The sequence below is a fragment of the Electrophorus electricus genome, unplaced genomic scaffold, assembly GCF_041902795.1.
Source record: "Electrophorus electricus isolate QZ-2024a unplaced genomic scaffold, ASM4190279v1 Scaffold215, whole genome shotgun sequence".
NCBI lineage: Eukaryota > Metazoa > Chordata > Actinopteri > Gymnotiformes > Gymnotidae > Electrophorus > Electrophorus electricus.
The window spans coordinates 42501-52841 of record NW_027658495.1 but is presented as its reverse complement, the minus strand read 5'-3'; the positions used below and the strand labels follow the sequence as shown (position 1 = coordinate 52841).

Here is a 10341-nt window from a genome sequence, read left to right as displayed (position 1 = left end):
CCTCTTGAGGCCCTGGAAGTCTGGTGGTAGTAGTAGTATGATTTAAAGGCACAAAGTGATTGAAGTGTGCCCAGGCCCAGAGCTACTTTGCTGGGCATGAATGTGTTTGAACTCTTGGGCCTGGAAGTCTATTTTCTAGGCTTATATAAAGGGTCAAACTTCTTGAAGTGTGCCCAGGCCCAGAGCTACTTTGCTGGGCATGACTGTGTTTGACCTCTTGGGCCTGGAAGTCTGGTAGTAGTAGTAGTAGTAGTAGTAGTAGTAGTAGTAGTAGTAGTAGTAGTAGTATGATTTAAAGGTACAAAGTGAATGAAGTGTGCCCAGGCCCACAGCTACTTTGCTGGGCATGACTGTGTTTGACCTCTTGGGCCTGAAAGTCTATTTCTAGCTTATATAAAGGGTCAAACTTCTTGAAGTGTGCCCAGGCCCAGATCTACTTTGCTGGGCCCAAGCTACCTTGCTGGCATGACGGTGTTTGACCTCTTGGGCCTGGAAGTCTGGTAGTAGTAGTAGTAGTAGTAGTAGTAGTAGTAGTATGATTTAAAGGTACAAAGTGAATGAAGTGTGCCCAGGCCCAGAGCTACTTTGCTGGGCATGACTGTGTTTGACCTCTCTGGGCCTGAAGTCTATTTCTAGGCTTATATAAAGGGTCAAACTTCTTGAAGTTGCCCAGGCCCAGAGCTACTTTGCTGTGTATGACTGTGTGACCTCTTGGCCCTGGAATTTCTGGTGGTAGTAGTAGTATGATTTAAAGGCACAAAGTGAATGAAGTGTGCCCAGGCCCAGAGCTACTTTGCTGGGCATGACTGTGTTTGACCTCTTGGGCCTGGAAGTCTGGTAGTAGTAGTAGTAGTAGTAGTAGTAGTAGTAGTAGTAGTAGTAGTATGATTTAAAGGTACAAAGTGAATGAAGTGGGCCCAGGCCCAGAGCTACTTTGCTGGGCATGACTGTGTTTGACCTCTTGGGCCAGGAAGTCTATTCTAGGCTTATATAAAGGTCAAACATCTTGAAGTGTGCCCAGGCCCAGAGCTACTTTGCTGGGCATGAATGTGTTGAACTCTTGGGCCTGGAAGTCTGGTAGTAGTAGTATGATTTAAAGGCACAAAGTGATTGAAGTGTGCCCAGGCCCAGAGCTACTTTGCTGGGCATGACTGTGTTTGACCTCTTGGGCCTGGAAGTCTGGTGGTAGTAGTAGTATGATTTAAGGCACAAAGTGATTGAAGTGAGCCCAGGCCCAGAGCTACTTTGCTGGGCATGAATGTGTTTGAACTCTTGGGCCTGGAAGTCTGGTAGTATTAGTAGTAGTAGTAGTAGTAGTAGTAGTAGTAGTAATGATTTAAAGGTACAAAGTGAATGAAGTGTGCCCAGGCCAGAGCTACTTTGCTGGGGATGACTGTGTTTGACGTCTTGGGCCTGGAAGTCTGGTAGTAGTAGTATGATTTAAAGGTACAAAGTGAATGAAGTGTGCCCAGGCCCAGAGCTACTTTGCTGGCATGACTGTGTTTGACCCTCTTGGCTCTGGAAGTCTATTTCTAGGCTTATATAAAGGTCAAACTTCTTGAAGTGTGCCCAGGCCCAGAGCTACTTTGCTGGGCATGACTGTGTTTGACCTCTTGGGCCTGGAAGTCTGGTAGTAGTAGTATGATTTAAAGGCACAAAGTGTTGAAGTGTGCCCAGGCCCAGAGCTACTTTGCTGGGCATGAATGTGTTTGAACTCTTGGGCCTGGGAAGTCTGGTAGTAGTAGTATTGTTAAAGGCACAAAGTGAATGAAGTGTGCCCAGGCCCAGAGCTACTTTGCTGGGCATGACTGTGTTGACCTCTTGGCTCTGGAAGTCTATTTCTAGCTTATATACAGGGTCAAACATCTTGAAGTGTGCCCAGGCCCAGAGCTACTTGCTGGGCATGAATGTTTTTGAACTCTTGGGCCTGGAAGTCTGGTAGTAGTAGTATGATTTAAAGGCACAAAGTGATTGAAGTGTGCCCAGGCCCAGAGCTACTTTGCTGGCATGACTGTGTTTGACCTCTTGGGCCTGGAAGTCTGGTAGTAGTAGTATGATTTAAAGGCACAAAGTGATTGAAGTGTGCCCAGGCCCAGAGCTACTTTGCTGGGCATGAATGTGTTTGACCTCTTGGGCCTGGAAGTCTGGTGGTAGTAGTAGTATGATTTAAAGGCACAAAGTGAATGAAGTGTGCCCAGGCCCAGAGCTACTTTGCTGTGCATGACTGTGTTTGACCTCTTGGCTCTGGAAGTCTATTTCTAGGCTTATATAAAGGGTCAAACTTCTTGAAGTGTGCCCAGGCCCAGAGCTACTTTGCTGGGCATGACTGTGTTTGACCTCTGGGGCCTGGAAGTCTGTAGTAGTAGTATGATTTAAAGGCACAAAGTGATTGAAGTGTGCCCAGGCCCAGAGCTACTTTGCTGGGCATGAATGTGTTTGAACTCTTGGGCCTGGAAGTCTGGTAGTAGTAGTATGATTTAAAGGCACAAAGTGAATGAAGTGTGCCCAGGCCCAGAGCTACTTTGCTGGGCATGACTGTGTTTGACCTCTTGGCTCTGGAAGTCTATTTCTAGGCTTATATACAGGGTCAAACATCTTGAAGTGTGCCCAGGCCCAGAGCTACTTTGCTGGGCATGAATGTGTTTGAACTCTTGGGCCTGGAAGTCTGGTAGTAGTAGTATGATTTAAAGGCACAAAGTGATTGAAGTGTGCCCAAGGCCCAGAGCTACTTTGCTGGGCATGACTGTGTGACCTCTTGGGCCTGGAAGTCTGGTAGTAGTATGATTTTAAAGGCACAAAGTGATTGAAGTGTGCCCAGGCCCAGAGCTACTTTGCTGGGCATGAATGTGTTTGAACTCTTGGGCCTGGAAGTCTATTTCTAGGCTTATATAAAGGGTCAAACATCTTGAAGTGTGCCCAGGCCCAGGAGCTACTTTGCTGTGCATGACTGTGGTTGACCTCTTGGCCCTGGAAGTCTGGTGGTAGTAGTAGTATGATTTAAAGGCACAAAGTGAATGAAGTGTGCCCAGGCCCAGAGCTACTTTGCTGGGCATGAATGTGTTTGAACTCTTGGGCCTGGAAGTCTGGTTGTAGTATTATTTAAAGGCACAAAGTGATTGAAGTGTGCCCAGGCCCAGAGCTACTTTGCTGGGCATGAATGTGTTTGAACTCTTGGGCCTGGAAGTCTGGTAGTAGTAGTATGATTTAAAGGCACAAAGTGATTGAAGTGTGCCCAGGCCCAGAGCTACTTTGCTGGGCATGACTGTGTTTGACCTCTTGGGCCTGGAAGTCTGGTGGTAGTAGTAGTATGATTTAAAGGCACAAAGTGATTGAAGTGTGCCCAGGCCCAGCTACTTTGCTGGGCATGAATGTGTTTGAACTCTTGGGCCTGGAAGTCTGGTGGTAGTAGTAGTATGATTTAAAGGCACAAAGTGATTGAAGTGTGCCCAGGCCCAGAGCTACTTTGCTGGGCATGAATGTGTTTGAACTCTTGGGCCTGGAAGTCTATTTCTAGGCTTATATAAAGGGTCAAACATCTTGAAGTGTGCCCAGGCCCAGAGCTACTTTGCTGTGCATGACTGTGGTTGACCTCTTGGCCCTGGAAGTCTGGTGGTAGTAGTAGTATGATTTAAAGGCACAAAGTGAATGAAGTGTGCCCAGGCCCAGAGCTACTTTGCTGGGCATGAATGTGTTTGAACTCTTGGGCCTGGAAGTCTGGTAGTAGTAGTAGTAGTAGTAGTAGTAGTAGTAGTAGTAGTATGATTTAAAGGCACAAAGTGCTTGAAGTGTGCCCAGGCCCAGAGCTACTTTGCTGTGCATGACTGTGTTTGACCTCTTGGCTCTGGAAGTCTATTTCTAGGCTTATATAAAGGGTCAAACTTCTTGAAGTGTGCCCAGGCCCAGAGCTACTTTGCTGTGTATGACTGTGTGACCTCTTGGCCCTGGAATTCTGGTGGTAGTAGTAGTATGATTTAAAGGCACAAAGTGAATGAAGTGTGCCCAGGCCCAGAGCTACTTTGCTGGGCATGACTGTGTTTGACCTCTTGGGCCTGGAAGTCTGGTAGTAGTAGTATGATTTAAAGGCACAAAGTGATTGAAGTGTGCCCAGGCCCAGAGCTACTTTGCTGGGCATGAATGTGTTTGAACTCTTGGGCCTGGAAGTCTATTTCTAGGCTTATATAAAGGGACAAACTTCTTGAAGTGTGCCCAGGCCCAGAGCTACTTTGCTGTGTATGACTGTGTGACCTCTTGGCCCTGGAATTCTGGTGGTAGTAGTAGTAGTAGTAGTATGATTTAAAGGTACAAAGTGAATGAAGTGTGCCCAGGCCCAGAGCCAGGCCTGGGCAGCAGGGGGCGCTCCTGGCCATGCCCAGCGAGTTTCGTGCGAATCGGACCTGGTCCGGAAGAGATACGAAGGGAAAACTCATTACTCGTCGGGGTGGCACATCCAGGCTCTCGACCCTCCCAAAGCGTCCGACCAGGGTGCACCCTGCCGGGCATGGTTAGCCGCCAGCCCCCTTCCTGGAGGTCTGGTTGGCACGGGGTTTTGATTTTTCGGTTTCATATCTCTGGGCTCCTTGGGAGCAGAAAGTCGGTTGAGGGCCCTTTGGAAAGAGCCGGGGCTGCCGTTTAACGCTGTCCAAGCGGCAGGCGAAGCGCACCCACCGTTTTTACGCTATGATTTTTTAAAACCGCCGGGGCGGCAAACACAGGGCCGGTCGGGTTTGAAGACGAATATCTCTTCGGCCCTTGGGAGGAGAGAAGCAGCGCGGGTCACCTTTGAACGCGCTCGCTGCCAGGAACGTCTGGCGTAAAAGTTTCGTGGGAATCGGACGTTCCTAGGCTGAGAAGCGAGCGCCCGCCCTCGGGCGGTCGGGGGCCCCTTTCTCATTCCCCGTCTGGGCTAAAAATACGAGGTCGGACCCGATGGACTCGGGAGACTGGAGAGTACCAGGGAGACCCTGGAAGCAGGCGACCCGACCCACGCTTCGCTGTCTCCTCGGCCCTCGGGAGTAGAAGCGCGGGGACGGTGGCGTGGGCAGCAGGGGGCGCTCCTGGCCATGCCCAGCGAGTTTCGTGCGAATCGGACCTGGTCCGGAAGAGATACGAAGGGAAAACTCATTACTCGTCGGGGTGGCACATCCAGGCTCTCGACCCTCCCAAAGTGTCCGACCAGGGTGCACCCTGCCGGGCTAAGAGAACAGCCAGGTGAACCCTGGAGGTTCCGAACTCCAGACCCCTGGACCCGACGGCTCAGTCCGCCTCAGGTGCACTACAGAGGTCCTCGGGCTGTCCCTGAGTGCATTAAAACGGAAATCAGAATTACTCCCCCGGGTGGCACTTCCAGGCTCTCGACCCTCCCAAAGTGTCCGACCAGGGTGCACCCTGCTGGGCATGGTTAGCCGCCAGCCCCCTTCCTGGAGGTCTGGTTGGCACGGGGTTTTGCAAATAGGTCCCGTCGGGTATATGGGAGAGCAAAGAGAATCAATGGGGTCCAAGCACTAAATTCATCCAGTGGCGTTCTCTGGAAGCCCAAGGGGAGTCCGAGGGGTGTTCGGCCGGCAAGGGGAGCTCTCCCTCGGACACATGATCAAACGCCTGTCCCCTACCGGAAAGTGGTGTGCTCTGGATGCCCCCCCCCCCCCCATCCCCCGAGGGGGGTGCTTATCCCGCGAGGGGAGCCCTCCTCGGGTTAAGTGAACCATCATGCCGATTCCCCTATGGAAGTGGGCACATCCAGGCACACAGTCTGCTTTGCTCTCCCCGACCCGAGTGCGTCTGTTGGGCTGAGTGTACGCCCAGGCAACTGGATCCAATGGCTCAGTCCGCCGCAGCGTGCTTCGACGATGGGTCGTACAGCCATGCCACCAGGGTGGGCGTGTTTGTAAATGTACCAGTGGATTCTCGTCGGCCTGCCACATCCATGGTATCGACCCACCAGGCCTGTCCGACCAGGGGTTGACCCTGGACGGGCACGGTCTGTGGTTTGGCCCTTGTCCTAGATGAAATCGGGCACGGGGTTTTCTGGCCAGGTACCATCGGGTTACTGGGAGAGCGGCTTCGGTCTCCAGGTGAGACCAATGGTGAAGCAGCACGAGGCAATGGAGAGCATGCAAAGCGATGGGGAAGCCATGCACGGCAATGGCCACGAAAAAAAAAAAAAAATCACCACGGAAGGAACGTGAAGAACAAGGAGGAGTGTAGTGACACTGCCCAAAGCTGCCCGGTGTTGCAGGGGTCTATTGGTGTGTTGCTTCCTTGTTTGGTAGAGTGGAGTACCAGACCCGCCAGGGGTAGGCAAACCATTCCCCCTACGGTAAGTGAGGAGCCAGCCATTTGACGAGCGGGTGTCCACGTGTACGGGTGCGAGCGCTATCCCCCCACACGGGGTTAGGCCACGGCCTTAGGTGGACGTCTGCCGACCAGCCCCGGCTGATCCAGAACTTCTGATGTGGAGAGCGGTTTTGACAGATCCTCCCTGGTTCTAGCGGGTCAAGCCTCTGATGGGGGGTGGGGGTTATTTGTAACCCATCCCAGAACTCTCTGGGGGAGACTCAGACGGCCAGTCTGTCTACTCAGTTGTCCTATACTGGTGTCTGTGGTTTGGGAGGAAGGGAGTGCCCTGCTTTGTTGGCCTCCTCTTCAAACCTACCTGGGCCCACGAATCACTCTTCTTGGTTACATCACGAAACGTAGGTTGAGCGAGGCTAGGGGGGAGGGAATTCGACGAGGTCTTTCCCTTGTCCCCCCACCAGCGGCCCACGAAAATCAAAACGGCGTGAAGAGAGGGAACGCCGAAAGCACCTGGAGTCGGCCGTCCGCACCTCCGGAGGAGGTGGACGGGGTACGGTGCGGGCATGACCGGATGGGACAGCTTTGCATCAAGGTGAGAGGTCGGCGTCCGAAGGCCAGAGGGCGGTGCGCGAGCACGTTTACACTGGCCGCGGAAGCTGTCCTGGGTAGCCCTGTATGGCGTCTGGACCTGACGGCGCACGCACTTACAACCCGCTGCTTCCTAGCCCCCGGAAGGGGAGGCGGATGTCACTCGTGGTTCATCCCAGACCACGGTGCAAACTACCTGGTTGATCCTGCCAGTAACATATGCTTGTCTCAAAGATTAAGCCATGCAGGTCTAAGTGCACACGGCCGGTACAGTGAAACTGCGAATGGCTCATTAAATCAGTTATGGTTCCTTTGATCGCTCCACACGTTACTCGGATAACTGTGGTAATTCTAGAGCTAATACATGCAAACGAGCGCTGACCCTTCGGGGGATGCGTGCATTTATCAGACCCAAAACCCATCCGGGGGGCTCGGGCCCCCCGGCCGCTTTGGTGACTCTAGATAACCTCGGGCCGATCGCGCGCCCTCCGCGGCGGCGACGTCTCATTCGAATGTCTGCCCTATCAACTTTCGATGGTACCATAGTCGGCTACCATGGTGACCACGGGTAACGGGGAATCAGGGTTCGATTCCGGAGAGGGAGCCTGAGAAACGGCTACCACATCCAAGGAAGGCAGCAGGCGCGCAAATTACCCATTCCCGACACGGGGAGGTAGTGACGAAAAATAACGATACAGGTCTCTTTCGAGGCCCTGTAATCGGAATGAGCGTATCCTAAACCCATGGGTGAGGACCCATTGGAGGGCAAGTCTGGTGCCAGCAGCCGCGGTAATTCCAGCTCCAATAGCGTATATTAAAGTTGCTGCAGTTAAAAAGCTCGTAGTTGGATGTCGGGAGTGGGCTGGCGGTCCGCCGCGAGGCGTGCCACCGCCTGTCTCAGACCCTGTCTCCCGGTGCCCCCCGGATGCCCTTGGCTGGGTGTCCGGACGGGGCTCGGAGCGTTTACTTTGAAAAAATTAGAGTGTTCAAAGCGGGCCCGCTTCTCGCCTGAATACCTGAGCTAGGAATAATGGAATAGGACTCCGGTTCTATTTTGTGGGTTTCCTGAACCAGGGCCATGATTAAGAGGGACGGCCGGGGGCATTCGTATTGCGCCGCTAGAGGTGAAATTCTTGGACCGGCGCAAGACGGACGAAAGCGAAAGCATTTGCCAAGAATGTTTTCATTAATCAAGAACGAAAGTCGGAGGTTCGAAGACGATCAGATACCGTCGTAGTTCCGACCGTAAACTATGCCGACCCGCGATCCGGCGGCGTTATTCCCATGACCCGCCGGGCAGCGTGAGGGAAACCACGAGTCTGTGGGTTCCGGGGGGAGTATGGTTGCAAAGCTGAAACTTAAAGGAATTGACGGAAGGGCACCACCAGGAGTGGAGCCTGCGGCTTAATTTGACTCAACACGGGAAACCTCACCCGGCCCGGACACGGAAAGGATTGACAGATTGATAGCTCTTTCTCGATTCTGTGGGTGGTGGTGCATGGCCGTTCTTAGTTGGTGGAGCGATTTGTCTGGTTAATTCCGATAACGAACGAGACTCCGGCATGCTAAATAGTTACGCGGCCCTCCGCGGTCGGCGTCAAACTTCTTAGAGGGACAAGTGGCGTTCAGCCACGCGAGATGGAGCAATAACAGGTCTGTGATGCCCTTAGATGTCCGGGGCTGCACGCGCGCCACAATGGTTGGATCAGCGTGTGCCTACCCTACACCGAGAGGTGCGGGTAATCCGCTGAACCCCATTCGTGATGGGGACTGGGGATTGCAATTATTCCCCATGAACGAGGAATTCCCAGTAAGCGCGGGTCATAAGCTCGCGTTGATTAAGTCCCTGCCCTTTGTACACACCGCCCGTCGCTACTACCGATCGGATGGTTTAGTGAGGTCCTCGGATCGGCCCCGCCGGGGCTCCTCGCGGGCCTTGGCGGAGCGCCGAGAAGTCGATCAAACTTGACTATCTAGAGGAAGTAAAAGTCGTAACAAGGTTTTCGTAGGTGAACCTGCGAAAGGATCATTAACGGGTAACGCTGTCCGGCGTGCCTCCTCTCCCGACCCCCTCGACTTCGCCGTCCCCCCGCGTCGGGGCCCAGGGTCGAAAGGGTCTTCGGGGTTGCTGTTACACGTGGTCGCTTGCAGGTCAGGCTGGACAGAAGGCATAAAGGAGGAGCCTAGTCCCTCCCACCCCTTCCTCGTCCTCCGCCTCTTCCTCCGCGTCGTCCTTCAGCACCCCCCCCCCGCAGGCCCCGGTATTCTCTGGGTTCCAGCGCGAGAGACGCGTCGTTCAAAAAACTCGGCGTCCCCGCTCGTCGGGCGAAGGCCGGTTTCCCCTCACCTTGCCGGCAGGAGAAGCGCCTGCGAGTCGAGCGGGTCGTACGGGTCCGTCCCGCGCCCTCCCTCTCGCTCGCACGGCCGCTGCCTCCGTCCACCGCGAGGGGTTTTCCTATTTTGTTGTCCTTGTCATTCATCCCCGTCCCCTTGCTCGCTGACGAGCGGACTTTCCGGGGGGGGTTGCGAGCGCTGCTCCTCGTGGGGCAGGCCATGGCCCTTCCTGTGTTCGTCCGCCCACCGGCGTCCTGGGGCGTGGTGGTGGTGGGTGGCGCAGCCGGTTCCCCTGCTTCTCTCTCTCAGAAAGGAGTCTCAGGGGGACCCCCGGCAGGTACCTAGGGCTTGGCCCACGCTACGTGAGTTCCACCCCTTTCGAGGGGTCGGACGGGGCGGGCGCGGAGGGCCGCGGTTCAAAGACTGACTCGTCTGCCACGTGGGGCGTGTGGGCAAAGCGCAACCCCGCGCCCGTTTCAACACTCGCAGACGGGGGCGCCTGACCGGTTGGTGAAACCTTTTAAACCTGTCTTTGTAGTCGTGGTGAAAGACCTAAACTGAGCCTGAAATAAAAGAGTACAACTCTTAGCGGTGGATCACTTGGCTCGTGCGTCGATGAAGAACGCAGCCAGCTGCGAGAACTAATGTGAATTGCAGGACACATTGATCATCGACATTTCGAACGCACATTGCGGCCCCGGGTCCATCCCGGGGCTACGCCTGTCTGAGGGTCGCTATTCCTATCTGTCGGACCTGCCTTCTCAGGCGGGACCGCGGTTGGAGGTTCGTAGGTGGGGGGGTGCCCCCTGGCCTCCGTCTTCCTAAAAGCAGACGGTTCCCGGTCGCTGTCTCGGTGAGATCCGGTCGGTGGGTTCGCTGCGGTTGAGTGCCCGTTCTCCGTGCACAAGCTTCTCCTCCCCCGCTTCGGTTCGTTTCGGTTCGTTTCGGCTCCGCTCCTGGCCTGGCCAGGAACGTGGTCCCCTGCGCCCGAGAAAGAAGCGAGCGTGGCTGCCGGTGGGTTCTCTCCGCTTTGGCTGCCCACGTTTTCGCTTCTTTTCTCACCCCCTGCGCAGGCGGATCACGGAAAGGTGTCTGTTCTGTTCCGTTACGTGCGCGAGCGGAGGG

At 54.3% G+C, this 10341-nt stretch overlaps 2 non-coding genes across 2 annotated transcripts; both read left to right on the top strand.

The window, feature by feature from the left end:
- Positions 1-7075: 7075 nt before the first annotated feature.
- LOC145655330 (18S ribosomal RNA) lies at positions 7076-8914 on the top strand. The gene has a single exon (XR_014121477.1). It is a non-coding gene; the product is annotated as an 18S ribosomal RNA (ribosomal RNA).
- An 882-nt stretch (positions 8915-9796) lies between these two features.
- Positions 9797-9950, top strand: LOC145655328 (5.8S ribosomal RNA). Its single transcript, XR_014121475.1, has one exon. It is a non-coding gene; the product is annotated as a 5.8S ribosomal RNA (ribosomal RNA).
- Positions 9951-10341: the final 391 nt, after the last annotated feature.